The sequence below is a fragment of the Acinonyx jubatus genome, chromosome C1 (assembly GCF_027475565.1).
Source record: "Acinonyx jubatus isolate Ajub_Pintada_27869175 chromosome C1, VMU_Ajub_asm_v1.0, whole genome shotgun sequence".
NCBI classification, from domain to species: Eukaryota; Metazoa; Chordata; class Mammalia; order Carnivora; family Felidae; genus Acinonyx; species Acinonyx jubatus.
Genome location: NC_069381.1, coordinates 44,557,407 through 44,578,657, shown reverse-complemented (window position 1 = coordinate 44,578,657; position 21,251 = coordinate 44,557,407). Strand labels below are relative to the sequence as shown.

The 21,251-nt window shown below is 44.0% G+C and overlaps 1 pseudogene; it reads right to left on the bottom strand.

The window, feature by feature from the left end:
- Window positions 1-13,646: 13,646 nt before the first annotated feature.
- Window positions 13,647-16,762, bottom strand: LOC113599145 (developmental pluripotency-associated protein 4-like; annotated as a pseudogene).
- Window positions 16,763-21,251: the final 4,489 nt, after the last annotated feature.

The following is a 21,251-nucleotide window of genomic DNA, read 5'->3' as shown; positions in this document are numbered from 1 at the left end:
AGGATTAATATCCAAGGCTTCTCCAGCTACCAATTCAAGGAGTGTGTGTGTGTGTAGCTTAAAATTTCTGCCACCAGTAGTGTCTTCCATGAAAACTCCAATCATGTGTGTGTGTGTGCGCGCTGAAACCACAGAAAAGGGTAAAACGAGCAGCACTAGCCAGAGTTGCTGTTGCTGTGAGAGAACAGTGTGTGGGAGTCGGGCTTGTGGGTAAGTGAAATCAATGTCCTGGTCTCGGGAAAGCTACATCTTGGTGTCATTATCAAATATAACTTGTCACACTGGTAACAGTGGGTACAGTGTGCTCTTGGTTTTTGGGGTAGATCCCCGTGGTTGATCGCATGAATCTAACACCCAGTGCTCTTCCCACCAAGTGCCCTCAGTGCCCATCCCCCATTTCCCCCTCAGATTGTTTTCGGCATTCCAGAGTCTTTTATGGTTTGCCTTTTTTTTTTTTTTTTTTTTTTACCCTTCCCTTCCCTTCCCTCATGGTCTTCTGTTAAGTTTGTCAGGATTCACAGGAGTGAAAACCTGTGACCTGTCTTTTGGCAGACTTATTTCACTCGGCGTAGTATCTTGCAGTTCATGTTGCTGCAAATAGTATTTCATTCTTCTTGCCAAGTAGTATTCCATTGTATGTATAGCTAACGATCAGTTGATGGACATTAAGGCTCTTCGCACAACTTGGCTATTGTTGAAAGCGCTGCTATAAATATCGGGGTACTTGTGCCCCTATGCGTCAGCACTCCTCTATCCTTTGGATCAATTCCTAGTAGTGCCTATGACTGGGTCGTAGGGTAGTCCTATCTTTAATCTCTTGAGGAACCTTCACATGGTTGTCCGGAGCAGCTGCACGAGTTGGCATTCCCACCAACAGTGCAAGAGGGTTCTTGGTGGTTGTGTTAAGGTGGTGGTGTCACTGCCTGAACCATGAGGTCTGCCATTTATATTCTATCACTTGGCATCAGTCTGGACCTAGATAGTAGGAAAGTGACAAGTGTATCTGCAACAACATAGTCTTTAGGTACACTCGAGTACTTTGAGGGGTGGAGATGGCACTTGTTACCCAGTTACCTAATCATTCTGTGATTACAGAAACAGACTTCTTTCTTTGACCTAGACAGAGCAATCCAAATGTTGTTCCCGTGGGTCTGGTTTAATTTATAGCCCCTACTGAAAAACGTGTAGGCCTACACTTCATTCTGCTTCCTGCTTGTACCTACATTTTTGGGCTTAAATCCTTATTACAGGTGACTCCTACCTTCCTCTCCTTTCCATTTACCTGTACAAATGGCACCTATCCTGTTGGCTTTCCATTCAGAACTTTTAAACCAAGAGAGGGGGATGCAGCCGGACTTAAGGCATTTTGACTTCATCTTTGAAACTTTGTTCTCTAAAACCGATATTCCCGGAAAAATCACTTGGGAAATGTTCATTAAATTTCCATGTCAGCAGTCCCTTGAGTGTCCCCCTTTCCCTTTACCTGTAGGGTATAGCTTCCAAGACTGCCCCCTGCCCTGGGACTGTGGGAAACCTCAGATCATACCAAAAGTACATAGTACTCCTAAGCATGCATATCTATGACAAAGTTCAGTAAGTTAGGCACAACAGACAAAAACTAACATGAAGCTATATGAATGTGGTCTCCTAAAATCCTAGTACGCTGTAATCCCTCTTGTGATGGGAGAGGATAAAAATGCCCATGTGAGGAGATGAAGTGAGGATGAGGATGGACTGGGGACATAGCTACAGCTAACTTGATGGTCAGAATTGTCCGTCTCTGCAATGTGAGGGACTGTGGGTTAACAAACTGGGTCAGGGGGGCTATTGGATGAATCCTGTTTTGGTGGATATTAAACAGTGAGCCGCTTACGCGTGAAAGTAAGTGAACAACCATGAGGACTATGGACTTGGCCTCAGGGCTAGGAACTCCTCACTACTTAAAGCAGAATGTCGAAACCATCCCTGATACAGGAGCGGCTGGGAAACAGGTTTAGGACTTAAGAATGAAACTCCATATGTCCCTGTTGGAGAAAATCTTATTTCAATACAAGTTTAGGTTATATGTATACGTATATACAGAAACGATCTAACCTTTTTGGTTGGTATAAGTTCTTGGTGTTAGGAATTCTTGCCAAGTCGGACTAGCATTTGTAGGTGGTTGTTTTCTCTCATAGGTTTGTAAAAATGCTGCTGCTGCCCGCCTCCTTCCTGCTGCTTCCGTCACTCTGGTTTTACCATTTTTGACCGTGTTGGCTTGCCGAACTCCTTGTCAAAGGGAATGGTTTCTGATGCGGTTAGAAAGCTGCCTGATGTTTGCTCTGGAAACAGGCTAAAGGCTCTACTTCCCTGTCCTCGAAGCTAGCCCTTCTGAGGCTAGGGGAGCCATTCCAAGCCCTCCTTACCCCTTTAAGGATCCACGAAGCCCTTCTATGGCTTTCCAGGACTCTGCTTCTTCATAAAAGTGCTACTGAAACAGGTGAATTTCTCTACTACAGGCTTTAATGATGAAGGTAGTGTGTACAGTCGAGTGTGGTACAAGTCAGGATCCGTGTGGGCACCCAGTCTTGTTCCTCTTTAAATGGCACATTTACCAATCGGTAGGTCTAGAGCTCCTTAACCCATTTATAATGGGTGTATCCTACATCTTTCTGTTGCACAGTTAAAATGCAACATAGAAAATGTACTTAGACCAATACACTGGGCTTTAAGAGAAACCCACAAAACAAAGTGGTCTATGGTATTTAAAAAGCCCAAGGAAACCACTTGGACTATGTGCTGTATAAGGCCTATATTTGGTCTTGGTCCCTGGTTCCTGGCACAAAGCTCAAAATCTTTGGAATCTCATGAGTGCCAGGAGGGTCTACTGTTACTCATAAGGAGCCCCTTGTGATCATACTTGAGTCAATGCTAATGAAGCAACGTAGAGTGGTCCCTCTACGTGACCCTGGATGGGCCTTTGACCAGAAGCAACACATGTTTGGAGGGTTAGACCTTTGAGCTCTCTCCCCTGACTTGCAGAAAAGAGAAGTGTGGGGCTGGGGATCAAATTCCTAAGCAAAGCGATCTGACCAGCTTCTGGGTTGGTGAACACCTAAAAGTGCTAGGAGTATGGTGTGCCCAGAAGTCATGAAAGCTCTGTACCAACTACCAGGCCTCCTTCCCAATGTTGCCCTACGCATCTCTTAAACTTAGCCGTTCCTGAGTCCTATCCTTCATCATAAACTGGTACACATCAACATTTGTCAGTTGGATGAACAGTTCCAACAAACTGAACCTAAGGGGATTTAAGAACTCAAGTTGGGCAGATGTTCAGGCTATCTCTGAACTTTTAAAGCAGAAGCAGTTTTGTGGTACTGAGTCCTTAAACTTGTATCTTTCCACAATTCTATGCATAGTGTCAGTTGAATTGTTGGACACTCAGTTGGTGTCAGAAAATTGGTTGTTGTGTTAAAAAACCAAACCAAAACACCAAATATTCCAGAAAACGCATGAAAGAAAAGGACAGACTTTTCAATCCTATACTTAAAGCTAGGTCTGAACAGAGAAATAAGGTAGTGTCTAAGCAAGATTTTGGCAGACGATTTCAGAGTATGGCTCTACAATATGTTACAAAACGCCATAACGTCTTAGTGACTTTGGCTAAGTCCTTAAAAATATTAGCAAAACAGATGAATAAGCTGAATTAGAAAAGCACACCTGTAGTTTTGCTTGCTTTTTTCTCTTGAGGTCTTAAGACTCTATTGAAATTGTCCTATCCCTTCAGTCTTCAGTCAATTGCCAGAGTAAAGAGCACAGCAGACCTCTGTTCTCTTAGCAAGGTTGACCAGGTTTCTGCTTAAGGTAAAACTTGGCTCTTTGTGTGACCATTGTTCCCATGGAATAGCCTGAAATGCTAGTTTTTGGTAGTATCAGATGATAATATTAGGGGGTATAATGAGCATATGTGTGGCTCTTGCCTTTGGAATAGAAGTGGTTCCAACCATGCAGTCCAACAGCCATTGGTAGTGTTCCCAAACTGAATCGTATCCCTTAAAGATACTGAGAATAGTAGTTACTATGAGAATCCCTTACTTCAGTTAGTGACTTAAGGTGACGGGCTGCAAATTGGCTTTTGCAGGCTTGATAGGGGACTCCCTGCTTTGCAAGAATATCCAGTGTTTTTCATCTTCGATATCCAGGTACATCGATGGTGTACCATGTGAGGAGATATATCTGTATATATAGATGGATAGATGGCTTTATCCTTGTGAAAACCCTATCAATATCTCCCGTGAACAAAATGCTGGAATTGCTTCCACTTTGTACCTTTGTAGGATTAAGATGCAATCTTGAAGATTCTCCTGTGCAAATGCTGAATGAGATCTCTCTTGAGCCATGACTATATCTTGCCCAATAGGCCTCCTTGATGGTGCCCATGGAGTGAATCTATCTCTGCATTGGACTATTGAGGCAGTTGTCCAGTCCTTTCTTACCCAGTTCCTTCAACCAGCTTTGTAGTTCTTGACTAGGCCTTCACTGAAAGACCTAGTTCTGTGACTTAGAACAACACCAGGCCCAGTAAACGAATAGGCAGTTGTAACCATCTGTCAGGGTCACATCAGCAATGTAGACCAGACCTGCCTCGATAATGGGAAGTACCTTGTGTGGCTTCTATCTCCGTTTTACTGGGACATCTGTGTTCCTTCATGCCCCACTTCCCTTCCAGTGCAAGTCTTGAGAGTCCTACTGGATGAGGACTATTTCTGCTTCCTAACCCTTCTCAAAAGGAAGACTGACTTCAGCCTGAAAGGCATAAGGTATACCAGTCACTCTGATCATAGAATCAGAGTGGTTGACAAGGGTTTTAATCCAAGTCCTAGGTAGGAACTTGAGATACTCCTACTTCGAGAATCGCTAATGAAGAGTTCTATACTTCCTGTGTTCAAACTCGTGACTGGGCACAAATACATATCAGTTACACACTTCACGGCTGATGGAAAGCCTGCTAAAGCTTAAATGTATCCGTGGTGAAAGGATATCAACAGGTACTACTGCCCCAGAGGACAGAACAATCCTGAATGTCTTGGTACTGGGGGAAAAGGAGACCTCAAAAGATGTTTCTTGCTAAAAGTATGTAACAGGAAAGGCCCTTTCCTTGCAAATGAGGCCTGGAGTCCTGCAATCTGGGCTTTATAACAAGCTTACCTAGTAAGAGGACAGCTTACTAGCTTCAAAAATACTGTGACAGGTAGCTGGGAGTCTGGCATAGGAAGCCTGTTTCTTGGGGATTGAGATACTTTAAAAGTGCTTAAATCAGACTGCTCTAGAAGGGTAAAATCCTGAGCCTAAAACAAAAGCACGTATGGGTACGGATAGTGATCTGATGGACATTATGGTGGCCGTCTGAGGGTTTATGCAGAGTGAACTTAGACCGTTCATTGAAGGAATATTTTCTATCCCTAACACTAGCTATAGACAAACTTACAGTCTGTTAAAAACTGGAAATAGAGCCATGGTGGGCCAGGAATTCCCAACAGCTACATCAGGGCTCTGCACTTTGGGACTTGATGCACTGGGAGTAGCTCAGCATAGTTAGGAAACCATTTAGGGGGACATAAATGCTTGAGTCCAAAAGTCTGGAGGGATTCCAAGACAGCCGAGAGGGTTATTTACTCTGAATTTCTTCTTTGAAGCCCAAGGACAACTTGGTGAAGCTATCTCCAGAAGGCCACAGAAGGTGATACACAAATCTGAAGTGGAGTTGCACTAAGACTGTTGATCCTGGGGGTCCTTTAGAAGGAATAACATACTCAGTCTTACTCTCATGGAATGCTTCCCCTCTTTGTTCAGAGTTGTTAGTAACTATCCCTACCTGCATATTCTGTAACCACTACCTGCTCTGCTTGGGAGCCTAGCAAGCAGGAACCTTCTGGGTTTAAAGTCCGTGGGAATACCCATTTTCCTCCTCTCAAATTTTCTCACTGGTGCCCATAAACATGGAAATCTACATTTCTCCTGAAACCCTGATTGCCTAGCTTCAACCTCCCTATCCCACCCCTGGCCTGGAACCCTAGTGACCTACCTTGGGGTGGCAGCTTCCAGGAGCAACTACCTGGCTTTCTGTGCTCTACTGAAGACAATAGTTGACTCTCCCAGCACTGTCATGTGGTTTGGGCCTCAAGTAGGCCTTTGTATTTCTAAGCAAGGCCTTATGTTCACTCGAGTTCAGATATTCCCAGCTTCCAGTGTCTGGGTGGGGATAAGAGCAGCCTGTGTCAGATATAGCATTCTGCTTGTGTAGACCGACTACTCTGTTACTGAAATGCAAAATAAGCCTTGTTTTGACCTTGAGTCCTCTGATCACTTGCTTTACCAGTCAAACCTGGAAGTTGTAGCCTTAAAGTCTTCATTCCAGAAACCTAGCTGTGCTGTGGTTGGTGACTGAAAAGCTACTAGAAGTTGTCATGGGTCACTTACCCTACTACCGGGCAAGTGAGATTAGATAAACCTTCAGACTTAAATTCTCTAAGCCGCACTACCATACTCCTCTACTTAATTCACAGAAAAAGGACTTAAAGGTAACCCTCAATAGCTCTGTCTGTGGAGGGGAACTGGCTTCACTCCTAAACTTAAAATCTCCCGAACCTTCCACTCTCCTCCAGTCTCTGGAAACCTGTCTCCTCATTTAACAAGTAACTTCTCTATACCTGACTTCCTTCAAATCCTGACTTGTTCACACATCCTGGAACAGCCAACAAAGCCTAAATTCTACCTCCCATTGTGGATTGAATATCTCCTGTAATGCCTTCCGTTAACTCTGGGAAGGTTTGCTACGTGAATATCTTTTATATTTGATCAGAAAAATTCTCCAGGAAACTAGTCCCCCCAAAACAACTTCTGTGGCTTTTTAAACTGGGGTCTGAGCTATGTGGCCAGCATGGTAAGACTAAGCCAAAAATCCCAGGAAAAAGAGGAAAAACTCCTGTGAAAAGTCCTCTCTCCCTATTCTGAAGACTTCCCTGGCAAGAGGCTGTGTTTAGACTCCAGGATCCCTGACCTATGGGAATTGGAGAGCAGACCAACTCATCCTGGCAACTGGCTATTGCTTTCCCCATGCCTCTCCCCCATTTAAATGGTATGGCTGTACCGATTCCTTTCCATTAAACTTGGGAAGTCCCCTACCTGCTGGTCCTGGAGACTTCCACCTTGTTGGTCTTGGGCCTTTCCCTAGAGTTCATTTCACAAGGGTCTGGATCTGGTATCTCCTGTCCTGCCTCACTTCTTAAACTACTTCGGTGAAGGTGAATGACCATGCAGAAAGAAGTTGGCAAGTCACAGGAAAACTGTTGGAGCTAAACCTAACACCAAAGCGACTGATGGAGCCCCTCTGATCTTGTTCCTTAGTTGCCTTCCCGGCCAGGAAAAGCTGCCAGAAATCAGCCTGCCTCTGCGATTTATTCAAATTCTGCCAATGGGAGATAGGATATATTCCACCCGCAAACCGGACTGCTTGTCTTGACTATCATGAGACCTCTTGCTGTGGTGGTGCACTCTCTACTTGGGACTCCTCTCCCTTTTATGCATACCTGAGTGACTAGTTAAACTCCTGAACTATTCCATCACTGGCTTCTAGTGTAAGGTCTTGTCTAAAGGAGCTGCTAATGTGGTGGACCCAGCTGAGCCATAACCTAGACCTTCTGCTCGCCCTTTGGAGAAGGGCTGTTGTTAACTCCTTGAGGACTGCTTCAGTCATTCTTTTTGGGGACCCTGGGCTTGGCCTTGGAGTTGCTTTTCTCTGATCTTCAGTTTGGATATCCATGAGGAACCATGCGTTTCAGGATTTCAAGACTTGCAAATCTGCATCTTTGTGTTACAAGGCTTCAAAATGCTTTCCCAGTAAGAACTGCCAGAACATAGGGACTCTGGATACTTGTCTTGGATGGGTCTGTGGTCTGTGAAGCCCTGTTTAAACTGTACTCAATTTGCTAACTAAGGTCGAAATGCAATAATCGAGCCAGAGTTCAAGAATCCATGGTAAATTGCAGATGAGGAAAGCTGAGCACTTGAGGCTATGTTTAAAGTCTTTCATATTACAACTACACCTTTCAACACCTCTGTGGACCGGAGAATAGGGATCCCGTTTGGAAAAGAACAGGGAAAGGAGCATCAAAGTAAGCTGAAATGGAGCTAAACATCCCTCAGATAGTGGCTTCAAACTATCCCATGGTAGTCTTAAACATAGGCATAGACTTTTTACTGAGAAGGAATATTACAAGCTGACCTTGTGATCTATCTTCATGATTAGGCCAAGAAAAGGACATCAAGACCTTTTGCTAGTGCCTTTGAAAACCATTCCTAGGTTTGAAATATTAAAAGCCTAACAGGCAGAGCACAAATGGTCAGATTTTTGCCATGTCTCCAGTCAATTCTAGGCATCTTGAATTATCTTTAATCTAGCAAACACGTGGTCCCAACTTGCTGCCAATACCAGTAATCGACCACAACTATATTGATACAAAGTATGAGAACCTGGGATGACCTTAAAACATCCTTCCAAGTTACAGAAAAACAAAAGCTTCCAGGTTATTTTCCCTTGAATATGCAATATCTACATCACAGGATTCATTATCAAGGTCTGGCACTGTAGGAGGGACCCACAAGGAATGAAATAGGTTACTCCAATTGAGAGATCCGTATAAAGGGACAGTTTTACAAAGGAGAATGCAATAACCCAGAGCTAGTAACAACCAAAGACTTAAAAACCAGTCACATACTATTGAAGGCTCCAAGGGAAGGGGTTTACAACTGAACCTGGAGGTAGGAGTGGGCTGCTTTGTGAGAAAGGGACCTTCTGTTGATGGACACAGCTCACCAGAAAATGCCAAGAGAATGGCCCCTTTTTCCTGCTAGATTTCTGGCTGATAGTGCCCCCCCCCCCACCAACAAAATAATCCAAACCACACCCCTGGCAGTTCTGCATGAAAAATGCTTCAGATTAGCCTCCTAACAGGAGGCAGAAAGGCTTACAGAGGGGCAAACAATATATCCAGCATATAGGCATAGAATAACTTTGTAATGCTCTAAGTCTTCCCAACTCAAAAGGATTTTTTTTTTTTTTGAGAGTACATATGTAGGGGGAGGGCACAGGATCCAAAGCGGGCTCTGTGCTGACAGGCCGATAGCAATGAGCCCAATGTGGGGCTTAAACTCCTGAACCGCAAGATCATGACCCAAGCTGAAGTCAGACTCTCAATCCACTGAGCCACTTGGGCTCTCAAATTCATTTTTCAAGTATAAATTTACACCTCTAGAAAGAGGTTACATGAATGGACTACAAATCTCAAAAAAGCTCCTACCCACTGTTGCAAACTGCCTTTGCAAGCTGAATGGCCATAAACCATATCTGAAGCTGGTCCTGTCTCTCGTACTGGGACTGCTTTGGAAGAACCCTAAGAGCCACTCAGTCCTACATCTCATGACTGTTCCTGTAATCTTGATACTTACCGTCCCAAAGTGACACATTCAGCACTAGAGGGGAAACTTGGCTTCCTCTTGGGTACTGTGAAGGTTCTCTTGTACCTTCTGTTCACTATTGTAAAGATGGCTCACTTCGTATCTGGAGGACATCTTTCTCATATCTGCCTCTCTTTTTCAGGATGTGCTAAGTCCTTGCCATGTGCATCAGGCTACACGTTAGCATCTGGTAGGCCACAGGCTGTATCACTATTGCAACGTCAATGTGGGTTAGTATGCAGTACTGTTAGCAAATTCAGATCTGATGGGTTTGCTGCACAACAAGCCAAGAATTCCAGAGACCAGGTGTTTGGGAAAGGAAAGGGAGTCTATTCAAGAGTGGCAGCTAACCGAGAAGATGGCAGACTACTATCCTGAAAAATGACCCTGGCCTCTTGGTGCAGGCAGGGGTTTTCAAAGGGGATAAATGGGGAGCAAAAAGATACCAGCTATAGCTGCCACTCGGGCTTGAATAATCAGATGTCTTCAGTTGACAACTAGGAATGTGCTGATGAGTTGACTTTGTGCAATGTGCTCTGTGTCTTCATTGCTCCCATAGAAATGCAAGTCCACTAGTTTGCCAGTGGGCTTAAAATCTGCATACAGGTCTGACCTGGAATAACAAGGGAGGGAGAAGTGTTCAAGGCAGAAAGAGTTCAAGAGGGAGTTTGTCTTGATACAATTCCCAACTGTCCGTGGTGTCCTCTTAGCCTTGTTGGAATGAAGGGTCAAGGATGTTGTCTGGAGTCTGATTACTTCCTGCAGAACTGGGGTGTTGGGGTGGTCCTAGAGTGAAGCAACTGGTTTTAACAGGGGCACCCCAATTCCTTTCTTATGTGAGGACTTAAACAGTGACACTTGTCCTGCAGTTTTGTCTAGAAAATACCTGAGCCATGCAAATCATCAACTTGATGAACACATGCATGTCAACTTACATAAGTATTGAGCTCCTCTTAATTAGTCTAATACAGACTGAATACCTAAAGTTACCCTGGAGAACAAACCAGAGAACCATGGTCTCCAGTATGGAGCTAAGTTTTAGCGTCTGAAGGGCAGGCTTCTTCTACTGATCCTTGTTTCAACTTGGGTGGGGGTATTAATCTATAGGCAGCACAGTGAATTAGCAACTACAAAAAACACTACCTTGTTCTGCTAATATTCTATCTGGGGCTTTTCTGTCATCAATACCACTTTTGTTAAAGCACGCAGAGACTCTTGTGGACTGGCCAGGATTGCATTAGTGATAATGGAGTGTAAGATACATTAGCAAGTACATGTTGATAGGCAACGACACCCAACCATGCTACTACAATGTAACCAAAGCAACTTCGTTCTGGTATTCCCCTGAGCAGAGCTCTCATCATGCTAGGGGTGGGAGGCTGAATTAGTCTGGTATCTGAGGGTGAACTGCAACTCACTTGACTAAAGTCCCTAACAGAAGTTCTCAGAAAAGAATTCTAGCGCTATTCTGACCAGAGGCAGGGTTGTAGTTGGTTTAGGCATCACTTGATACTAAGCCTCTTGTCTATTTTCAGGAATAGTTAAATAGGAATGTTTCAAATGACCCTTACTGGATTGGATAGACAACTCCTTACACCTTTGTGAGGATTATGGTGCTGACATGAGGGTATATCTGAAATTCTAAATGGATGCTCTGGTGGGTTTCCATGATTGACAGAATAAGGTTTGGGGTGGCAAATCCAATGACTACTTGGGAGCTATGCACGAAAGAATGGTCCTGCTAGCCACAGAATATGCACAGTATTAGGTCAAACGACTAGGAGAAAGTTTAAGGAAGCTTCTGGAATACGTATCTCCTGTTTTACTGATCCTGAGATCCACTAAGAGGATTCAGGTCCCTGATTGCTGCAGTGGGGCTCACTTCCCTCAAAGTCAGCCATTCGAGATTTTATCCTAGCTAACCTAGAAGGACCAGTAGGTGGTCAGTAATGGGTCATGTGGCTCCATCCACTCCTCGGCAAGCTTGTCCTCCGGTCCCTGTTGCCTCCAGGTTCTGAATTCCATTTTGTCGCTGGACTCAAGGATGAAGTAGTTTATCTGATAACTAGATCAGATGGAAGCTACTGTATGCTAAACATTTGACTTAGGGGTAACACAGCGTTTAAACTTCAATTTGACTTCTTTCAGGGGTCAGGAAGGTCAAGGCTGTGGACTGGAAGGGTCTCCTGTATACAAAGTTGAAGGGGCTTAATTTTAGCCAACTCTGGGGGGCTTACCTCTATTGGAGAAGGGCAAGGCAATGTCTTAGATGAAATTAAGCTAAAGAGTGGTTGCATGTTTTTGTGGGTTTTGTTTTTTTTTTTTTTTTTTACTACAGTCCTCTTGGAGGCCTCCACTTAACAGGTAATATCCTAAATACTTGCTGAGACATCCCAGCAACAAATACTGGGCCCTGATCACTTTGGATTGAACTTGGCAGCCCCAAAGGTGGGATGACTTTTCAATATTTTTAGCACTCGTGAAGCCCTCTCAATGCAAGTGGATAAGCTTCCATGCGTTCTAAGAAAGTGTCCACAAATACTAAGTACTTTAAGTTACCAGAGACCTTGGGCATCTGGGTATAACAGTTGCCAGTCTCCCATTGGACATACTCCTTTATTTTGTACTCCCGTTTTGATGGAAAGTTTTTAAGTCTTGGGATTATTGACAAAAATCCTATCCCCTAGTGATGTTGATTTGTTGACCTTGATTTTGGGGTTTTTAAAAACTGGGTTCAACCATATTTGAAGTGACCCTGTCTCTCAAGGCCCCCCACTCATAGTGGGATCTTTTGCTGCAAAATATTTCTCTACAGGATAGACTAAATCTTCAGGCAATAATGTGGCCCAATGTGTATTTTCCGTTTAAAACTTCTATCTGTATTGGTCAACTTCCATTCTGTAGTTCATTCCTGATCTCTTGTAATCTACTGGGGAGGTCTATAGGAGGAATCTGGAAACCCAAAACCTGGTGGGCTTCGTGGCCTGCTTGGTCACAATGCGTGCTAACAGACTGCCTTTAACTGGGTTTTTAATACTCTAAGCGATAAGTGATTGCCACCCCAGATGGCTGTTCTACATCCTCCAGTAGAGCTAAAGTTTCCATAGGGTGTGTTTTTTCTAGTTGTAACATGTGAGGATTGCAGCCCAGATTGGTCCATACCATGTTAGTTACAAACGTCCGAACTCTGCTACTCCCAGTACGTTTTGGAGGGGGCAAACTTCTAACCCAAAAACCCATAACAAGAAAACAAGGGTAGAAACTGCCATGAAAACAGTGGAAAAGCCCCTCTTTTTGGAGAGTCCTCAGACTATAAATTCAGGAAATAAACTCCTCAAATCCTATATATTAAATGAATAGTTTGCCTTTGTCCATCATACCTCATCCAAGGATTTCTTAAAAGCATACTGGGCTTAATCCTGAGTTAATACTAAACATGATTTGCTGGTAATGCGTATGGTCTCCTATAATAAAGTAGATTTCATATACACACTTAAAACCTAAAGCTATCAATTGATTTAGAAGTAACCTTAAATATCTTTAAGCAGTAAGGACAGTTGTAAATGGAAATAATACTGGCTAGGTGTTCTGGGTCTCAGGTCCAGCAATAGACCATAGAGGTCTTGTGGGTTATTAAAAATGTCAAAACGTTTGATAGATCAGGAGTGGTTCTGGGAGTGGGGAGAGAATAACTTTACCTTTTGGTTTAAGGTACTCAACAGTTGAAGTCCTGGACCTGAGAAGGTTAGCAACCTCCAGAGGAGTCAGAATCCTAGAAATGGAAATAGGCATGGAAGGATACCTGTTCTCCACTCCACCCCTGCACAAGGCTCAGCTCAGACTCCCACTTTAAAAGAACTGCCAAGGTCCTTTCTATTTCAGAAAGTTAAACAATGAGTGGTATGAATGAACCTGTTAAACTAGCTTTTCCATTCATTCCAGTTAGTATCGCAGAAATTCCCAACTTAAAATCTAAGCTTCTGTAGCCCAACACAGAAAGCCCCAGGCCCTGTTGGGGGTCTGAGGGTGACCTCTGCAACCACCAGGCTGTGTCCTGTAAGCAAGCGTGGAGGGTGTGCAGTATTCTGTGGGCCCCAGATATGAGTGGCACGACAGAGTTGGTTAGTTCCTTTTCTACCACTAATCATCAAACCAGTTGTACTCCTTCTAGTATTGTCATCTCATTGAAGGTTTTTTCACAAATGCCTTATTCCCCCAAATACATTTGGGATACAGCCTATTACCATCCAGGTGTGGGGATGGAAAATTGCAGCCAGGTACAAGGAAGAGTGTGTGTGCTCTTCCTTGTTTTTTAAGGCACCCAGGCTTGGCCTGCATGAAATTGTAGGCAAACCCAACCCTTGTGTCTGCAGACATCACAGGCCTCCTGTAGCAATTCCACTGTCTGCATCTTCCCAGCCCTGGCTGCAATTCTGGACCAAGAGGCAAACACAGCCTTTGGTGCCAAGGCATCGACTCCGTCCAGGAGAGTATCAGACCCAACCAACCCCCACCCTCAGGGGGCACAGTCATTTCAGGAGGATAGGTTCTATCAGAAGATGCCTTTTTTTCCACCCCCCACCCCCCAAGTTCTTTGCAGAGAACTATCCCCTTTGTCCACCTTTAATCTTTTGTATGACAGCCTAAGAATCTTAGCCTCCTTTGCCGGGACAGGTAAGTTCTTCTGATGAGGGTAAGCATATTCAGTTACTTACCTGCATCTAATTTCTGGCCTTCAGTGCTCAGCTTTGGTTGCTGGCAATAGGCCCACATGACGTCTCTGTGAAGCATATTGGCTGGTGGCAGTTGAGAAAGTAATGGAGGAACTGGGATTTTCTTACCAAGTCTTGCTCTGCCATTGCCTTGTGCTGCCTTTTGCTGTTCAGTCCTATTCACTGAGGTTCTTTCTAACTTTGGTTCACCGGAAGCCTACTGTTTATAGCTTCTCCTGATAGAGATTTGCAGGCCAAATGGTGGTCTGCTGACTTCCTCATGGAGTTCCTTTACCCTGTAGCCTTTTGCTCTCTCCATGTCCAAAGAGAAGTCCAGGGTCTCCATATGGTGTTAGATGTCCGGTGACTGCTGCTTTCAAATGACACGATGAGCATGCACTCATCAGAAAGGCCTAGTGAGGGTTGGTGTTTAGATTGACCTTCTCACCAAACCAAAGGAGAGCTCTTGTTAAGGTGATGATGGCCTTCAGAGAGGAATTTCTGGGGGGCAGTTGTTCAGCCTGCATTATCTCTTAGGTCACCATAGGATCTCCAACCTCTGCTGCCCGTGTCCTGTAGAGCTATTTTCATCTTTAGAGTTCCCAGTCCAAGTATTGGAAAGGCTGCTCTGTAAGTTCTGGCCCTGCTAGAATATTCTAAATCAATATGTAAACAATCCTGTTCAAGGTGATCATTAGGATCAGCAAGCAAAATTGCCAGGGTTTAATTTCACACTAAGGTTATCGGCTAGGATTCCCTGATAGTTCCCCCACTCAGCCCGTAGTAAGCCAAAATCCTCCCTCCATTCCAGCAGAGTAAGTAATGATATGCATAGACTGTTACTGGTTGGCCAGGTGACTTTTTTGGCACCCTGTAAAACTGTATGAGTAGCAGCAACTGCTCAGACAGGGTGGTCACACTTGGTTCTGCCTGTCTTTTGGTGGGGGTGGGGAAGCCAACAGGTTGGAGAAAATCCTCAGCATTTGGATTAATACTCCCACTCCAATACCTTGTCTTCTATGCACCTATGATTCGAAAGATCTCTTGATCAGGCCACTCTTGGAGTATCAAACGCTCTCTGGCACTCCTCTTCAAATCAGAGGCTCAGCTTCTAATCCTTGTAATGCCTTGTACAAAAGCTAAAATAGCCATAGTTCAGAATTGAAATGTGGCAGAATCCAGTTATGCTTAGGAACGCCCTCAGTTGGCATCTGGTAGTGGGTGCTTTGAGCACAGCAAGTCTTAGTAGGTGGCTTTACCCTTGTTAGGCTGCAGCACAGGTACGTGCAAATCACCTTGTGGGGAGTAGACCTTGTATCCACAGTCAGCAGGTGACTTAACAGGCAGATAGTGTTGTCAAAAAGGCTTTTGTAAGTAGAACTGGAGGGTCCTCCAGTCACTAGGCAACAATTTCCCCCAAATAGGGGCAATTCTTAAACCGGAGGTAAAACTGTCCAACAGTAATGGTGGGAAGTTCTAGGACCTGGTTCCTGCCATTCAAAAGCAAATAACGATTGGGTCTTCCCTATCAGAATACAGAAGGACATTTTTCAAAGTTGAGACAGAACTATCCATAGGTCCTGGGTATAGTAGTCGGGAACACATATAGATTGGGGACATACAGATCTATGTCTAACTGAAAATCAAGTCAGGAGGTCTTTGACAAAATAAGTACTCAGAAGAAAGTAGTGTTTTTATTTTTGTTTTTTGTTTTAAAACGTGGGCAAAATAATACCATAGGGAGACGTGCAAGGTCTGAGCCCATATTAAAAGCTTGGAAGACTGGCTGTATGCTATTGCAACTTCCTCTTCAAAGGATATGGTATTTTACTTGGCATTTTGTCATCTCTCAACATGATGGAAACGGGTTCTTACTAGCTTTACCTGGTTTTCCATCTGCCCATACAACCTTCCTCACTTGTTCATAGGTCTCCAGGGACTGGGTCAGCAACCAAAGCTGCCTGTCCCAGTGTAGTCGTCTGTAGTCCGGAGGTTGGTTTAGGAGGTACTTGCAGTCTGAAATGCTCTTTTTCTGGAAAAGTGACTTGAGCATTCAATTTACAAAGCCAGTCTCAAGGGGATGGGACGCTTGGGCATCTATTGAAACTTATTTCTGTACTCTGAACTTCTATTCCATAGGCTACAGAAAGCCTTTTCTGTTCCCCAGTAAATCCTGTTAGATAGTTGTCTAATGGAACTTTTTGCTACTTTAATAACTGAATCAGTGGCTCCAGTGTGTCCTAAAACGTCCATAGACTACTGTCCATTTCCCCTGGGCTCCTGAGGGAAAATCACTATTGGCTTAGCTGGATCAGTGGGAATACCTGGGCCCCTTTGCTCCTCATCAGAGCCTACATCTGATTTACCCCTGGACACTTGATTTCTCTTCTTTACCCCCTCTTTGACCTTTCCATTTTTGTCTAGTGTCCCTCTTCCTTACAGTAAGCACACCAGTTCTTTACCCAAGGGACCTCCCTGATTTTTTTCCCCCTAAGAACCCTGCATTTGTGAGAAGTGACCAGAGATTCTACCTCTTCATCTTTGTTTTCTGCCATGGTGCAGGGTGAATGTTCTACCCACCAGCTACAATGAGTTCGTCTTTCATTTTCCATCCAACTTTTAGGACCTTAACGTCAGGAGCACTGTAGGATAAAGGCTTTTCTGTTGAGGAGCCCTCTTCCTGAAAACGACCAGGATGAACTTTTTGTACGATTTCAGTCGAAGCATGTTGGTATCCTTCGGATCCCAGTCTAGTTCCAACAAGAAAACAGCAACACCAGCATCGGGACTTCAATCAGCATGCTTTATCTTTTTTAATATGAAATTTATTGTCAAATTGATTTCCATACAACACCCAGTGCTCATTCCAACAGGTGCCCCCCTCAATGCCCATCACCCACCCTCCCCACTCTCCCAGCCCCCATCAACCCTCAGTTTATTCTGTTTTTAAGAGTCTCTTATGGTTTGGCTCCCTCCCTTTTTTTTCCTTCCCCTCCCCCATGGTCTTAAGTTTCTCAGGATCCACATAAGAGTGAAAACGTGGTATCTGTCTTTCTCTGTAGGACTCATTTCACTTAGCATAACACTCTCCAGTTCCCTCCGTGTTGCTACAAAAGGCCATGTTTCTTCTTGCCAAGTAGTATTCCATTGTGTATGTAACATTCATCAGTTGATGGACATTGAGGCTCTTTCCCTAACTTGGCTAGTGGTGAAAGTGCTGCTAGAAACATTGGGGTACAAGTGCCCCTATGCGTGAGTACTCCTGTCTCCCTTGGGTCAATTTCTAGCAGTGCTATGGCTGGGTTATAGGGTAGATCTGTTAATTTTTTGAGGAACCTCCATGCTGTTTACCAGAGTAGCTGCACTAGTTTGCATTCCCACCAACAGTGCAAGAGGGTTCCCGTTTCTCCACATCCTCTCCAGCATCTATAGTCTCCTGATTTCTCTCTGACTGACGGGGTGTGGTATCTGTGTGGTTTTGATTTGTATTCCCTTAATGAGTGATGTTGAGCATCTTTTCATGTGCCTGTTGGCTATCTGGATGTCTTCTTTAGAGAAGTGTCTTTTCCAGTTTTCTTCACTGGATTACTTGTTTTTCAGGTGTGGAGTTTGGGGAGTTCTTCATAGATATTTGGATACTAGCTCTTTGATATGTCATTTGCAAATCTCTTTTCCCATTCCATTGGTTGGCTTTTAGTTTTGTTGACTAGTTTCCAGTGCAGAAGCTTTTTATCTTCATGAGGTCCCACTAGTACATTTTTACTTTTAATTCCCTTGCCTTTGGAGATGTGTCAAGTAAGAAATTGCTGCACCTGAGGTCAGGTTTTTCCTGCTTTCTCCTCTAGGGTTTTGATGGTTTCCTGTCTTACATTCAGGTCCTTTATCCATTTGGAGTTTATTTTTGTGAGTGGTGTAAGAAAATGGTCTATTTTCATTCTTCTGCATGTTGCTGCCCAGTTCTCCCAGCACGATTTGTTAAAGAGACTGTCTTTTTTTTTTTTCCATTGTATATTCTTGCCTGCCTTGTCAAAGATGAGTTGGCCATACGTTTGTAGGTCTAGTTCTGGGTTTTCTATTCTACTCCATTGGTCTATCTGTCTGTTTTTGTGCCAATACCATGCCATCTTGATTATAGCTTTGTAGTAGAGGCTTAAGTCTGGGATTGTGATGCCTCCTGCTTTGGTCGTCTTGAATATTTCATTATTCGGGTCTTTTGTCATTGCATACAAGCTAGATCAGCATCCTTTAAATGGAGCCTGCATGCCTCTTGAGCCTTCTTTCACTCTAATGGTGGCTCACCAGCTGTGAGAAGCTTATTAAAATAGGAATATCTACCCAATGTCAGGGAATTGCAAATATTGAGGTAAAAAGCTCATTCTAAGATCATACTAAGGGGTTATTGTTTGTCCAGCTAAACAGATCCAAAGTAGAAAAACCACTGTAAGACGCTATGTGGCCAATTGTCCATGCTGATTTATACTACCAGTGGGAAACTGCCTCAATGAGAATTGCCCTGCTCTGGCTGGAATTGTTCCCTGGCCAAACTCAGTCCTTTGCTGGGATCTTCCAGGAGGTGTCTACTCCAGGTTCCAGTGCTGCCCCGAGTTCATACTGAGGAGGGAGTGAAGCTCTGGAAGGTTCTGGAGGGCTCCAGCATTTCCTCTAGAGGATGTGGCAAATCTGCCAGAAACAGGAGGGGGGGGTGGAAGGGCAGATCAGGGATGTATAATTTGTAATCTTCCTTCAATTTCCCCATCTTGTAGTACCAGGGCAGTAGCCTTCTTTGCTGGCCTCTGTACCATCAGGTTAGATCATCTCTTTTTAGTCCCCTGGTGGAATAGCATAAGGGCTTGCACAGAAAGGCTTTCTCTTCTCGGCCAGCCCTCTTGCAGTACAGCTCCACCTGCAAAACCGTATTTTAAGGAGGCTTCTAAAGGCCATTGTTAACCAGATTCTAAAGTGTATGGAAGCCATTCTGTATTACAATAAAAGATGACTCTTAAGGGTGAATAAGAATGGAACTACTTCAAAATGCACCAGAGCAGGCTATCAGCTAAACTACACACTCCATGTCCTAGGGCTGTCGCCCAAAATCACAAAAGAGCTGCTCTGACAAATCAAAACCAAACTGGGTAAAAAGTCTCTTTGCACTCAAATAGGTACTCAAACAATAGAAATGGCTCATAGCTCAAATGGGAAGGACCAAGGGAGTTTCTGGTCTTAGAAACTGTCCGCTCACCCAGAGGTCAGTTTCTTGCCCCAGGGAAGAGCACTGGGGCAGACTACCATGTGGTGGGGGAACCAAAGGGAGAGTCCTCTGGAACCAAAGCAGTTCTGGCAGCTGCAAGCGATGGTCCCCAAAATTGCCCTGGCAAGGGCAGGCTAACCATAAGCAGCACCCCTACTGGCTGGTTCAACAAAGTTACCAAACCTAGTCCAATCTGTTCCCTCATAGGACAGATGAATAAGTTAAGATACATGTCAGGACTAGGAAATCCACTTGAGTTAGCCATCTTTGCTGTTAGCTGGTGTCTTGAATAGTGTCCTGAAAAACCATCCTGACCTGGTGAAGGCAGGGGCTTCTAAAGAAGGAAGCGAAGGGACACCAGTTGGAGCTGCCATGCTGACTGGAGCGATCAGTCCTGGGTCTTCAGTTGACCTCTCAGAATGTGTTGATGAGCTGATGTAGTGCAATGTGTGTTGGGTGTTGTAGTTCAGTAACTGGCATCAGTTACCTTTACCAGTTACATGTAAGCCACTACTCGAATTGAGACACCTGCTAAAACTAAGATGCTACTCCTTAAATCACATGAAGTAATCCTCAGTTTGTAACGTAAAATATCTGAGCGCTTAAGTCTTGATTCTTGCCCTCCTATTCCTTAATCCATGACAGCAAAAGCTAATTAAGACCTAGGTCACCCTTTCAAGAGTAGAAGTGGTTGTATCTTATTCTAGGACTATGTGGATCATTGGAAGCCTTGAGCTTGCTAGAGTTAGAGGTTATCCAGAAGCAACTAGTAGTTCATACTTGTTTCTGTAGTTCTATGACCCCTCGATCTGTCCAATTAGGAAGTATCTCTAATGGTCTGGAATACAGAAGAAATAAGTACTTGAAACTTGTAGAGAACTGTAGTAAAGCCTGACAAAAGGTAAGTCCAGCTCTTTGGAAAATAGCACCTTCTGTCAAACTTGCCTTAAGTAGCTCTCAGGCTACTTCATTTTTGTCACGTTGGGGCTCACCTTGAACTTCCTGTTCCTTGAATCAGTTTTGAATCTGGTTTTGCCACATGAGATTTTTTTGCCCCTTAGAACTCCGAAAACTACAGTTGGGCTGAAATACTTTTCAGGTCTTGACTAAGGTCCAATAATTCAGTGGTTGTATCACACAGGATGTTCGTGGAAACACTTGAAGCAATGTTAAAACTTGTATCACTGAATCTGAAGTTCACTTAGGAAGTTGTCAGCTGAAGATCAGAAGGTTTTTGGGGGGTTAATACCTAAGGGAGATAGAGACTGGACTAGGCAGTGAAGAACATTTTTCTTTCTTTCTTTTTTTTTTTTTTTTTTTTACATTGCTATGTAAGGTTAACACTCCTGAAAAGAGGAGGAAGAATCCACTAGGAAGAGCTTGAACTGCAATGTAGCTCTGAGAAAGTTTCAGCCAGCCCAACAGGGAGCTCCAGCACAAAGATGGCTTATAGAAGGATCTTAGGAAATGGCCATTATCTGGTTCTCCCACAGTGCCCAATTACTGCATAGGAGCTCCTGGGAAGAATGTGGATTCAGCTAGAACTAGGTCAGATCCTGAAGGAACTAAGCTGGAAGTCCCCTCTTTTTAGAAGGGAGATGGGAGTAGTCCACCTCTATGGCTGCCACACAAGCTAGAGTGGAAGATCCTCCATAACTTCAATGATAGCTTGTCTAGAATGGAGTAAGTTGAGCAAAGTGGCCAGGCAGGATTTCTTGGCTTAGGTCTAGAATAGACCATAAGGCATTCAAAGCTGAACGTAGAAGTTAGTCTCCACAACGCCCCTGCCAAGGAGA